This window comes from Nylanderia fulva, unplaced genomic scaffold, assembly GCF_048542155.1.
Source record: "Nylanderia fulva isolate GAGA-0341 unplaced genomic scaffold, ASM4854215v1 Scaffold115, whole genome shotgun sequence".
Lineage (NCBI taxonomy): Eukaryota > Metazoa > Arthropoda > Insecta > Hymenoptera > Formicidae > Nylanderia > Nylanderia fulva.
This window is the reverse complement of record NW_028189355.1, coordinates 89,282-103,674: the sequence shown is the minus strand read 5'-3', so window position 1 is coordinate 103,674 and position 14,393 is coordinate 89,282. Positions and strand designations below refer to the sequence as shown.

Sequence of the window (14,393 nt, the reverse complement as noted above, 5' to 3'; positions counted from 1 at the left end):
ATCTTTCTTAAAATTATTTGCATATTTTCACATATTTGGGATTGTTTTAAATCGGAGGTTTCCAAACTTATTTGGTCTATTGCCAGCTTTCAAAAATAAAAATTATTCAGCGCCCCCCTGAAAAATGATAAATTTGCATTTTTTATATACTTTTATTTCTTTTATTGTATATACTTATATTTCTAGCTAAGTTCTACAGCATACAACATATACACACAGAGTAAAGAAAGATGTTGTGAATAAAACACCTTGGAGCTTGAAATTATAAAATAATTTATTAAAATCAATCATAGTAACATTCGCATTAATAACTTTCTCATGTAATTTATATTATATTAAAAAAATAACTATATAACTGTATGGATTTTATACTTTTATACTTTTCTGTTCTCTAACCAAAGCACAGAAATAGAAGAAAAATATTATTAAAATAAAATTATTAAAATAATGAAGAATATTAAAATAAAAATTTAAATAAATAAAAATAACTTAAAAATAAATTATACTCTTCTATAGCATATAATTTGCTAATGTTTTTTTGAGGAAAATCAAATTTTTTAAAAATACTATTTTCATCATCATCTTTTATTAATATTTTATCCTCTTGTGATTCAATCTTTTTTAAAATTATTTGCGTATCTTTACATATTTGGGATTGTTTTAAATCATAGATTTCCAAACTTATTTGGTCTATTGCCCCCTTTCAAGAATAAAAATTATTCAGCGCCCTCCTGAAAAATGATGAATTTGTATTTTATATATACTTATATTTCTTATATTGTATATACTTATATTTCTAGCTAAGTTCTACAGCATACAACATATACACACAGAGTAAAGAGAGATGTTGTGAATAAAACATCTTGGAGCTTGAAATTATAAAATAATTTATTAAAATCAATCATAGTAACATTCGCATTAATATCTTTCTCGTGTAACTTATATTATATTAAAAAAATAACTATATAACTGTATGGATTTTATACTTTTATACTTTTATGTTCTCTAACCAAAGCACAGAAAAAGAAGAAAAATATTATGAAAATAAAATTATTAAAATATAAAGAATATTTAAATAAAAATTTAAATAAATAAAAATAATTTAAAAATATTTTTTACTCTTCTATAGCATTTAATTTGCTAATGCTTTTCAGAGGAAAATCAAATTTTTTAAAAATACTATTTTCATTATCATCTCTTATTAATATTTTATCCTCTTGTAATTCAATCTTTCTTAAAATTATGTTCATATCTTTACATATTTGCGATTGTTTTAAATCAGAGGTTTCCAAACTTATTTGGTCTATTGCCTTTTTTCAAGAATAAAAATTATTCAGCGCCCCCTTGAAAAATGATAAATCTGCATTTTTTATATACTTATATTTCTTTTATTGTATATACTTATATTTCTAGCTAAGTTCTACAGCATACAACATAGACACACAGAGTAAAGAAAGATGTTGTGAATAAAACACCTTGGAGTTTGAAATTATAAAATAATTTATTAAAATCAATCATAGTAACATTCGCATTAATAACTTTCTCACGTAACTTATATTATATTAAAAAAATAACTATATAACTGTATGGATTTTATATATTTATACTTTTATGTTTTCTAACCAAAGCACAGAAAAAGAAGAAAAATATTATTAAAATAAAATTATTAAAATAATGAAGAATATTAAAATAAGAATTTAAATAAATAAAAATAACTTAAAAATAATTTTAATGAGAAAGATGAATCTGGTGCGTCGTTATTAATTTATTAATGTTTGGCTCTATTTTTGTCAACCGCATTCGCAAATCGCCGCGATTATCTATTTGCAGTCGGTTTCTTTTTTTAGTTAACAGATTTGTAACTGCACTAAATTCACGTTCCATTAAATATGACGACGAAAATGCAATTAAAAACTTTTGTACTACAGCTTTTAATCCAGCATAAAGTGTAGGTATCTGCTTTTGAAGCCAGAATTGTTGGTAGCCGTCTTTGAATTTAAATTTTATTTCTATATTTGTTGTTACTTCTATCAGTTCTTCCTGTTATTTTGGAGATTCATCTGTGTTTGTACTTGAAAATGGGTCCAAAATCCAATCGGGTATGTTCATTTTAAAAATATCTTCAAAACGTTGATTGAAGTCAGAATGGAGAATATTAAAATAAGAATTTACTTCCAAGTGCTGGCAATAAGTAAACAAGTCTTCATCATGTTTTTCTACTGTTGATAAATTTGGAAACTGCATAAATTCCTCTCGTCCTAAATTTCGCTTGTACAAAAGAAGTTTTGCCACAAACGCGGAAATAACAGTTTTTGTTTTGATTAAATTCAACTCATCACCTTGGAGCTGTAGATTTGTTTCATTAAATTTGTTAAACAAATCTGTTAAATAAGCTATGTCATTTTTGGAATCAATCAAGTTGGCTCGTAAAACATCATCTCTGTTTTCTAAAAACTCTAACACTGAATCATAGAGTTTATAAAACCGTCCTAAACACGCACCTTTTAATAGCCAACGAACTTCTGTATGATGCAGTAAGCGATTGAATTCTTCATCGTTTTGAATACAAAGCTGTCCAAACAATCTGTCATTCAATGAATTGCTTCTGATTTTGTTAATTGCTTTAATGACATAATGTAATGACTTATGTAGGCGCTCACTCAGATTTTTGGCAACTAAATGTTGACGATGAATGACAGTGCACAGCGAATACATTTGGCACCACTTTTTTTAAATATACAAGAAAGCCTCTGTAGCGCCCTATCATTGCTGGAGCACCATCAGTAGCAACTGACAAGATATTACTCAGGGGGATTTCTTTTTCCATAAAAAATTCTTCTAATGCTTGAAATATTGATTTCCCTTTAGTATCAGTTTGTAAATTGTTAGCAAATAATAATTCTTGGCAAATTTTATCTTCTTTTATAAATTGCACGTATGCTAAAAGTAACAATTCATTTCCTGGCAAAGTTGACTCGTCAAGCTGTATAGAGAATTGGGATGTTTTTAAATCCTCACATAATGAGTATTCAACATCTTGAGCCATTTTATCAATTCTTCTTTGCACTGTATTATTGCTCAAAGAAGTTTTCTTGATAATATCAGATGCTGGTTTGTGTAATACAGTGCGTATTGTCTCACTTATAGCTGGTAAAATTAGTTCTTCACCAATTGTATGTGATTTTCCAGATTTAGCAATCAGTAACGAAATGTTATAAGAAGCACGCAATCCATCGTCATCTTTTTGTGATGTTGTTGAAAAGAGATTAGTTAATACCGGTTGTTTCAAAAATTTCTCTTTAAGTGCTTGAAAATAAGATAAATTTATATCTTTTTTATTAGCATAAACTTTTCGAAAATGTTCTTGTAGTCTTGAAGGCTTCATAGCTTCATTTGATAAAACTTTTTGGCAAATCAGACACATTGGTAATGTATTATTTGTAGGCGACTGAATAAAGCCATAATTTAAATATTCAATATTATATTGTCTACATTTTTTTTAGGTTCAGTCATATTATCTGTAAAAGAAATAAAAAAATATAATTGGAAACATGCAATTTCTTTTTCTCATTGGAACTTAGCTTGCAATAGAAAACTTGAAAACGTACAGCATTGCAAATATGTAAGAAAGTGTATAAAAATACTTACATGTAAATTATTGTTTTATTGAAGCAACACTAATACAATTTATTTTGTATGTGATCTGTAATCCGTAAAGATCGAAGAAATCGAATACTTGATCGAATATGAATTAATAAAATAATTAAGTACTAATTGCACTACTGTTAATACTTATTGCACTGCTTGTCACACAATTCAGAAACAATCTAAGTTAGATTTTACACGCTCATATTCCTGTCGATCCATGCTGGATTTCTCGACAATGCGCGACACGCTCGCCTGTCACTTGTTAAGACCTGTCGACAGATTTTACCGATATGTATATATATATATATATATATATATATATATATATATATATATAAAAGATATATGTATATTTTGATATATGTATATCTGTATTACAATATTTTCTTCACTGTTCGAGCTTCGTTAGCAATATGATATTATATATAGGTATTTGGAAAATTGTAAAATAATTACTACAATTTTTTTAATTTTATACAAATTTAATGAAATTATTAGCTCAGTATTATTTACAAATAAATACAAAAACAAAACAGATGATTCCGAGCCATCACGGTTGGTGGTGCGTTGATCTCGTAGAGTAGAATTTTAAGAATTCGATATTTTAATTACGTTTTAATTTTATGTTATACAATACACATACACACGAACATATAAAATATATACAAACGGTTTTAAAAAATTTTTTTATTTTCTCTTTTTAGTTCATGCTTTCACTGCCCCCTTATGTTTATTTAACGCCCCCCCCCCCCATTGCATCTGAAACTACTACCGCCCCCCTAATCATTTCATCGCCCCTTAGGGGGCGATATCGCTCACTTTGGGAACCATTGTTTTAAATTAATAATATTTAATTGACGTAAGACTTGTCGTTTGAATGCAATATTTAAAAGAAATTTATAAAGTACATATTATAGAAAATGTTCAATTAATAATAGCATTTCGGTACTTTGTGTGTGTGTGTATGTGTATGTGTGTGCGCGCGCGCGCGTGTGTGTATGTAAGTACAACAAAAGTTACTAAAAATACTTTACCATTATCAGGTTCATCAATATAACGAATATTTTCCTTAATTGTATCATCCTTAGAATACTGAGTTATATTTTTTTGCATATTACTTGTAATGTTTACAGGTTTTACTGCATTTTTTTATTGCTATCGCGAATAATCCTTTTTGCATTTGTTCCAAGTGGTTTCGCAGTTATGCACATATTCGCATCTATTTTTAAAATAATATTTAAAAATTTTTAAAGATATATTTATTTTTTAAATTATATGTACTTATTTTTAAAAATTATATATATATATTAATTTATTTATTTATAAAATGTTTTTTTTTTATTCAGAATTGAAAAAGTATACCGGTACGATCAGATATAACAGGAAAGTGTATCGAACATCCATCTTCATTGTTCAATGAAATTTCAGTAAATGATACATTTTGTGCTTCACTTGTACTGTAGTAGTAGTAGTAGTAGTAGTAGTAGTAGTAAATTTTATTGGTCCCCTTGGGGTTTCAATTCCCTTACAATTTAACAATACAGCAGCCGCATATACAAAGGTACTAATTCAAACAAAAACAAAAAAAAAACAAAAAATATAAATCGCACGCTACCATGACCTCTTCGCTATTAACCTCTTAACCTATCTTATTGCTAACTTAACCTATCTGTCCTAAGGGGTTGGACTTCCGCTTTGGGTCGCCCGTTGTCCAGGCCATCTCCCCTTGGCTTCTGCCCAACCCCATGTACACACACACACGCTTCTTGGACTTCCGTTTCCTCTTGCTTTCTTTTCTTAAACATTCTTCCCCTTTGCCCCCCTCACGTCATTCTCTCCTCCATCATCCTCTTTCCCTCCTACTCTCTCCACACTTCTCTCTCCTCTCCCCTTTCTTATCTCCCTTTCTCTCTCTATCTCTCTCATCCATCCTTCCCCTTCTCCCTTTTCTCCTAGTATCTCCCTCACTACTTCCTGCCAACTCTCTTTCCTCTCCCCCCTCACTTCACACCTCTCCCATACATGCTCCCACGATTCTACCTCCTCTCCACATATCCTACATTTCCTCTTTTCTGCTTCCTCCCAATACCTGCTTTCTAAAATCTCACTTCCTAATCCGAATCTTGCTATCCTCCTCCATCTACTCTCTCCCCAATCCTTTCTTAAGTATTCTGGCACTCCTTCTCCTCTAACCTCCTTGTACCATCTGTTAAATTCCGATCCCTTTATTCTCTCCTCCCTCTCCCTCCTCTGCTCCTCCAGATCCCTCCTTATTAACTCCCCAAACCATCCCTCCTCCATACCTCTTCTCTCCTCCACCTCCTCTATCCTCCTACCTCTTTTCCTGAAATATTCTTCCCTTTCCCTTTCCCACTCCGATCCCACTCTTCCTATTTTCGCCCTTTCTCTCATTTCCTCCCAGCATTTCCTCGCTAGCTCGCTTCCTCTTCCTTCCTCCATTCTCTTCTCGAAATTCCATGCCCTTTTTCCGGCTCTTATCCTCAGCTTCTCTCTTCTCAGTTCCTCCCTCACCATATAACCTGGCGTACCCCTCTCTACTCCTAATATCCATCTCAGGTATCTTTCTTCCATCCTTTCCATTCCCTCTCTCTCCTTCCACCCCCATATTTCCACCCCGTAGCTCATCACTGTCCACACCAATTTGTCGAAAAGCCATAATCTTCTCCCCCAATCTTTTCCAAACTTTCTCTTTCCTATTCCCCATACTTGCCCCATAATAGCCGCCGCTCTCCTCATCCTATCTTTCACTTGTCCTTCTTGTCCTCCATTCCTCTGTAGTCTATATCCCAGATACGTAAACTCCTTCACTTCCTCCATTTTCTCTCCTTTCCATCTCCACTCCCTCTTCTTCCATCTTCCTCCCTTTCTCCTAAACCTCATTATCTTCGTCTTCTTTGCGTTCAGCTCCAATCTCTTGTTGTCTAGATATTCTTCTAACCTTTCTACCATACTTCTCAGTTCCTCTTCCTCCTCTACCAACAACACCATATCATCCGCGTATGCCAATGTATAAATCCTTTTTTCTCCTATTCTTACTCCTCCTCTTTTCACCTTCCCCATTTTTTCCTCTAAGTCCGCTATTAGGATGTTGAATAGTATTGGACTCAATGGGCACCCCTGTCTTACTCCTTTCTCAATCCAAAAACTCTCTCCAACTTCTTCCCCTATCTTTATCCTGCATGTTGTCTCTCTCATCACCATCTCTACCCTTCTTCTCAGTCCTTTCCTTACTCCTCTCTCCTCCATTGCCTCCATTAATTTCTCCCTGTCTACCGAGTCAAATGCTGCTCTCAGATCTATAAATAATGCCGTTAGCCTTCCCTCTTTTTTTTCCAGTTGTCTATTGATTAGATAATTCATCACGTATATGTTGTCTATTGTTCCCATTCCTCTCCTAAACCCCATCTGATTTTCTGGCACTATCCCTTTTTCCTCCACATCCTTCCTCAATCTTTCTGTCAGTATCATCGTGTAAACCTTATACATTGATGGCATCATGGTTACTCTCCTGTAGTCTTCCACCTCCTTTCCATCCCCTTTTTTCCTTATCGGTGTAATCACTCCCTCTATCCATCTCTTCGGCCATCCTTCTCCTCTCCATATTCTATTACAAAAATCCAGCATCCAATCCTCCACGTTCCCTCCTCCATACTTCCATACCTCATTCGGAATCTCATCTATCCCTGTCGCTTTTCCTGCTTTCAGCTTCTTTATTGCCTCTCTCATTTCCTCTCTACTTATTTCCTCCTCCTCCTCCTCCTCCTCCTCCTCCTCTGTCCTGTTCCCCTCCTCTCTTCTTTCCTTTCTTACCTTTCTCTCCTCTGTTCCTCCTAACAACTTCATAAAATATTCTCTCCACTTTCTCATCTCAATTTCTTCGTTTATTCCTTTCCATCTTCTTCTCTCTCTGTTTATTATCTCCCATACCTCCGATTCTCTTTTCACCTCTGCTGCCTTCTTTTCCCATTTCTCGTTTTCTTCCTTTTTCTTCCTCTCACACAATCTCTTGTAATCCCCTCTTCTCTTCCTATATTCCTCCCCCTCACCTCCTTCCCTCCACCATCTCCTCAGCTCCCTCCTTACCTTTCTTTTCTCCTCTCTGCACTCCCCATCCCACCATCCTCTTTTCTCCTTCTTCCCTTTCCTCCAGTCCTCCTCTGTTGCTCTTAATACTTCCTTCATCCTCTCCTCTATTCTTTCCCATTCTCCATCTATCTCTTCCTCTCCTCCTTCTATTTCTCCTATCTCCCCCACTTTTCCCTCAAAAATCCTCCGGCCCTCCTCATTCCATACTCCTCTCCTCCCTCCTCTCGACTTTCTTCTCTCTCTTCTCTGCCATCCTTCTATCTCCACTTCTATTGGGTGATGATCTGAGTCCACCTTGTCTCTTATTCTTAACCTTCTCACCTTCTCTCCGCTATCCTCATTTCCAATTACGTAATCTATAACCGTGTTCCCTCTTCCTCCTGTAAAAGTCCATTCTCCCTCCTCGTCTCCCTTTGTGTTACCGTTCATTATGCTCCAACCTCTTTCTCCCATGAATTCCAGTAGTTTTCTTCCCTCTGCATTGATTAATTTGTCTTTCGACTTTCTTTTCTTTTCCTCTTTCCTCTCCTCTTCCGCATTCTCCTTATCTCTGATTCTACCCCCCTCTTGTCCTGTCCTCGCATTAAAATCTCCTCCAATTATCGTGTAAACCTCCTCCTCTTTCTCCTCCGTCCACTTCTCCATCTCCCTGCACGCCTTCTCTATTCCTTCTCCTACGTATACTCCTATCACCCTCCATTTTTCCTTCCCTATCTTTACTCTTCCTACCACAAAGCCCTCCTTACTCAGCTCCATCATTCCTCCCTTCTCTGCAATCTCCTTTTTTATCCCCATAATCATGCCTCCTTTCGCTCTTCCTCTCTTCTTCTTTCTACTTGCTCCTTGCACTCCCCATACGTATCCTTTCGGTAGGTACCTTCTCATCTTCTTCCATCCTTCCTCTTCCATCCATGTTTCTGATAACACTATTACATCCCATTCCTCTAATCCTTTCCAAACATCTATGTCCTTATTCCCTACTCCCGCTACGTTCCAGAAAACTACCTTCCATCCTTTTCCTCTCTTCTCCTTTTCCCTCTCTCTCTCTATCTCTACTTTAGCCCATCTTCCTTTCTCCTCTCCTCTTCCCTCATTATCATATTCTTTACATTTCCCTTCTCATCTCTCAGAACTTCCTTCTCCTCATCCCATCTCCACCATTTTTCTCCTATTTTTAACTTGCCATTACTTACCCATGTCCTTTCTCCTCTTTTCTCTTCTCTCCTTGCTATCTCTCCCAACTTTCGTCTTATCTCCCTTTCTTTCCATGTTAAATCCGTGTCTATCCTTTCTTTTCTGCCTTTCAGCCTCTTTTTCTTCTCCATCACTTCCCATTTCTGTTCTTCCTTCTCCAATTCCACCACCACCATTTCTCTCCCCATTTCTCTATCCTCCCCTATTTTCCTTATTTTCATTATCCTCGCTCTTGCCTCTATCTCCTCTAACAATTTTTCGGCTCCCTCTCTTCTTTTCCCCTCTTTGACTAATAAGCCTTTTATTACTATATTCTTTCTTTTTTCCTCTTTTTCTAATATCTCCCATTTCCTTTCCATTTCCCCTACTCTCTTCTGTAAACCATTCCCTGTGTGCTCTCTTCTTTCTCTTTCTCCCTCCTCCTTTTCCTCCATCTTCCTCTCCAGTCCCTCTATCCTCCTCTTTATACCTTCCATGTTCTCTATCATTTCTTTCTTCTCTCTTTTCCACCTTTCCATCTGTATCTTGTAATCTCTCCTTATCTCCTCCATCTCTCCTCTTATCCTCTCTCCCTGTTCCTTTATTTCCTCCCTGATCTCCCTCATTTCTTGCCACATATCTTGCAACAATCTTTTGATCTCTTCCTTCTCTCCATCCTCTTCACCACCTTTTTCCGGTGATCTCGTTGTCTTGTTGCTTCTCTTAAAGATCTCACCGCTCCCTTCTCCCGTTTTTTCCTCTAACTCCCTTTTTTTCCTCTTCATTAGATCTTCTATATTCCCTAGACTTCCACTTCTTTCTTTTCCCTTTTTACCTACCGATCCTATTATTCCTCCTCCCTCCGCTCCCTTGCCTCCCTCTTTCTTCCCACTCCACATGCTTTCAGACCCTTTTAATCCAAATCCTCTCCGCTTTCCTCTCTATACTCTTCCTTTCCCCTGTCCCTCTCTTTGCCTACTTCTCGCCACTCTACGTTCTTCCTAATCCTTGCTTCTTCTTTCCTAAATTCCCTAGCTATTCCCTAGCACCTTTACTCTATTTTTCTGCACCCCGCTTTCTTTCTTTATACCTTATACTCCCTGCCCACTCTCAGCTGTCACCAGCCTCCTATTTCTCTCTTTCCTACTTTCTCTGTCTAACTATCCTCTCTCACACTACTCTCTCACCCTCTCACTCTTCTCCCTCTTCCTTTTCAAACTATCCTCTCCACTATCTCTGTGCTCTAACCCCTTTAATCGCCCTCAACTCTTCACTATCACACACCACGTGTACTCTAATTCTGCACCGGAAACGGAAGTCCGCTTCACTTGTACTGATGAGAGATTTTTTTTGTGTCTTATTTATTTGTTCCTCGAGATTAGTATCAAAATCCTTTTCTTGTACTTTATTTATTATTTTACATGAAGGTCCTGGATTCATGCGTTTATTGACGTCCTTTTCTAAAACAAAATTATTTTTTTTTATTTTTTAAAAATATTTATGAGTGTCTCATAACACGCATTACATCTTTCATGAGCGGATAGAAAGGACTAAATTTAATCAAAAAGTTTTGTAACATTTTGTAATGTTTGTAATAATTAAAATGTATACATTTATTCGCAGATCTTTACTAAAATTAATTTCTTGTTAATTATTGCAAAAATTGCAAAATATTTTTCTAGTCAATTTAATCCATGTTTTTTACTGCACGAGTAGTGTGCTATTCCTTTATCGAACACTCTGTGTGTATGCGTGTGTACATTGCATACACACAGGATGTCTAATGAGATGTGTGTGTAAAATATTTTTTCCATGGATTTTGAAAACTTACTTATGTTATCAGAATCAGGTAGAGTAGGAAAATCTGCTGAATTTGAAATTTCATCATCCGATTATAGACCTTCCATTCCGAACGCGGCAAAAATACAGGCGCCTTTACACAAACTCACCGCAGGAGCGAAGAAGAAGGATAGAAGACCAATCGAGTGGACCACCAGCACAGAAGAGGCATTCAGAAGCTGCAAGGAACAACTGGTAAACACAGCAATGCTGGCTCACCCAGTAGAAGGAGCACGACTTTTCTTGGTTACGGACGCTTCAGACCTTGCCATGGGAGCAGCTCTAGAACAAATAAATGAAGGAAAACGTCAGCCACTTGGATTTTTCTCGAGAAAACTCATAGAAACACAGACGAGATATAGCACATACGATCGTGAGTTATTGGCTATGTACACTGCTATACATTATTTTAAATACATGATTGAAGGCAGAAAAACAATAATATTCACGGACCACAAACCGTTGACGTATGCTTTCGACCAGCGACCAACCAAAGCCACGCCACGACAACAAAAGCACTTGGATTTTGTTAGGACCGCGAACAGCTTTAGAATTTCGCGGGGCTTTAATGATTTAGGCCGTTAACTCGCGGCGCTAATATCGAGGGCGGTAAGCGACGGAGACCTGCGTGAAGGAACTGATCCTCACGCTCTCCCTTGTTCGTCTCCGACGGTCGTCGGGTGTAGTTCTCCTTTGTATTTGTACGTATCAATATATATACGTTAATAAAGTATTGGAATAAGCCTAAGCTAGAACTAGAGTTGTTACTAGAAAATACAACAGTGGCGACGAGGATCGGATATATATATATATATATATTATTTTTTTTTTGTCGTTGGGTTGTTTGTTTTCCTTTCTTCATTATTGGTTGTATCGGAAGGTTACACGATAAGCCCACGTGCACGGATTATCTACACAGTGAGATATTGCAAATTTCTTGGATAGGATGACTACTAATAATACTGGCGCGGGTTCCTCGCGGGAATTAGCAAGAACGCAAGAGATCGCTATTCCAAATTCCTTTACAATAGAAAATTTCAGTCCGGAAGTGACAACGTGGCGGCGTTGGTTACAACGGCTACAAGGAGCCTTTACGATTTTCCGGATCACGGGAAACGTGCGTGTTCCGTATTTACTACACTATATGGGACCTAGCGCATTTGATATACTGTGTGACCGATTAGATCCGGCTGACCCGTTCTCGCAGGATTACGAATCATTGACGGCCAAGTTGGAAGAATTCTATGATCCGGCTCCGTTAGAAATAGCGGAAAATTTTAAATTTCACCAACGGCGACAAATTGAGGGCGAACAAGTACAACAATTTGCGGCTGCCCTACACAAGTTAAGTTTACATTGTAAATTTGGGAGTTACTTGAAGACAGCCCTAAGGAACCAATTGGTTTTTGGTCTCTCAAGTAAGAAGATTCAAACGAGACTTCTTGAGAAGAAGGAGTTAACGTACGAGGAAGCGGTACAGATAGCCACCACGATGGAGCTTTCGGAGCAGGGAGCAACATCTTTACAAAATGGCGCTACAAGTCCAACGGCAGGTGTGGAATATCTACAGGCGGGGAAGAAGCCATTGAAGAAATTGAAGGACAACAATAATAATCATAATTCTTTTAAAAAGAAATTATCGATTACTAATTTTTCGAAGCAAAATAATAACAAGGCGTCGCGTTCTAACTCGAATAAGGAGAGCACTAAATTAATTAAGTGTTTCAGATGCGGAAAAGGGCATTATGCTTCCCAATGCACGTTAAGTAGAGAAGTACGTTGCTCGGGCTGTGGAGGATCCGGACATTTAGCAAAAGTCTGTTTCAAAAAGAAGGAGTATGCCAATAATTTGGATGAGGTATTACAATTGGAGCAAGCAGAGCAACGGGATAAATTCTTTTGCACGCTCTTAGTTAATAACAAGCGCATTCGTTTCGAAGTGGATAGTGGCTCTGCAGTCACGATCATGAATTGCGAGCAGGTACGTGCTTTATTTCCGGGTTCGACCATTTTCAGAACAAATCTTAATTTAATTTCGTATTCTAAGACAATAGTTAAAATCTTAGGATATATATCAGTGCATGTACAAGGAAATGAGACACGAAAGAAATTGAATATTTACTTAACTGAATTAGATAAAGAACCGTTATTAGGTAGGGAATGGATAAGGCAGTTGAAAGGTCAGCGTGGAGTGCCAGAGTTCCTCGAGTGCAAGTTATTAGAAAATATTAATTCTACGCCGCGGAATTTTCATAAGCGATTACAATTAACTTTACGTAAATTTGAGGAAATACGTGAGCCTACTTTGGCTAAGATTTCGGGCATACAAGCCAGACTTACAATGAAACCGGATGCAACTCCGGTATTTTTAAAGGCGCGGTCAGTACCATTTAAATTAATTCCTTTAATAGATAATGAATTAGATGAATTAGTTAAAGCGGGAATTTTTACAAAGACGGAAAACTCGGAATGGGCTACACCTATTGTTCCGGTGTTGAAAGCGAATGGCACTATTAGAATATGTGGAGATTACAAATCCACAATAAATCCTAAACTTATAATTGATGAACACCCGTTACCAACTACAAACGAACTTTTTGCTAAGTTAGCGGGTGGCGTTAAATTCTCAAAAATTGACTTACGCCAAGCTTATTTACAGTTAGAAATACACCCGGAAAACAGGAAGTTACTTACTTTAAATACGCATAGAGGACTTTACTTAGTTAATAGACTGATGTACGGTGTCGCATCAGCTCCGACAATCTGGCAAAGAACATTGGAGCAAATATTGCAGGATATTCCTGGAGTGGCAATTTTTCTCGATGATATAGTAATTACAGGCCATTCGGAGGAGGATCACTTACATAGATTACATATGGTACTAGAGAGATTGCATAAGCATAACGTGCGAATCAACTTAGAGAAATCAGAGTTTTTTACACATGAAGTTAAATACTGCGGTTACGTATTACGAGAGGACGGGATACATAAAGAACCTTCTAAAATGGAAGCAATTAGGAGCATGCCGCGCCCACAAAATGTTTCTGGCGTCCGAGCCTTCATCGGTATGATTAATTATTATAGTAGATTTATTAAAAATCTAAGTTCAATCTTACGACCGTTAAATAAGTTATTACATAAGAATACTCGTTTCTCGTGGTCAGAAGAACAAGAAGTAGCTTTTAAAAAAGCCAAAGAGGCATTTGTGAGCAATCAAGTCTTGGTACATTTTGACCCGAAATTACCGGTGGTTCTCGCGACGGATGCTAGTCCCCACGGAATAGGGGCAGTACTTTCGCATACATATCCCGATGGGTCGGAAAGGGTTATACAATATGCGTCACAAACTTTATCCGATACGCAGCAAAGATACGCACAGATAGATAAAGAAGCATATAGTATAATATTCGGTATTAAGAAGTTCTATCAATATCTGTATGGGAATAAGTTTACTCTAGTTACGGACCACAGACCATTAGTACACATTTTATCTCCAAATAAAAGTTTGCCGGTTTATAGTGCAATGAGAATGCAGCATTACGCCATTTTCTTGCAGGGATTCAATTATACTATCAGGTATAGAAAATCGGAAAATCATGCGAATGCCGATTGCCTTTCGAGATTAC

The 14,393-nt window shown here is 36.5% G+C and overlaps 1 protein-coding gene across 1 annotated transcript in view; it reads right to left on the bottom strand.

Annotated features, from left to right (window-relative positions):
* Positions 1-10,019: 10,019 nt before the first annotated feature.
* The window catches only part of LOC146724812 (uncharacterized), a 62,816-nt gene continuing 58,442 nt past the window's right edge, over positions 10,020-14,393 (bottom strand). Inside the window, exons 6-7 of the mRNA XM_085489317.1 lie at positions 10,878-11,049; positions 10,020-10,388 (exon numbers count right to left, since the gene is read on the bottom strand). The gene's annotated coding sequence lies outside the window, so the exon portion shown is untranslated. The remainder of the gene's footprint in view (positions 10,389-10,877; positions 11,050-14,393) is intronic.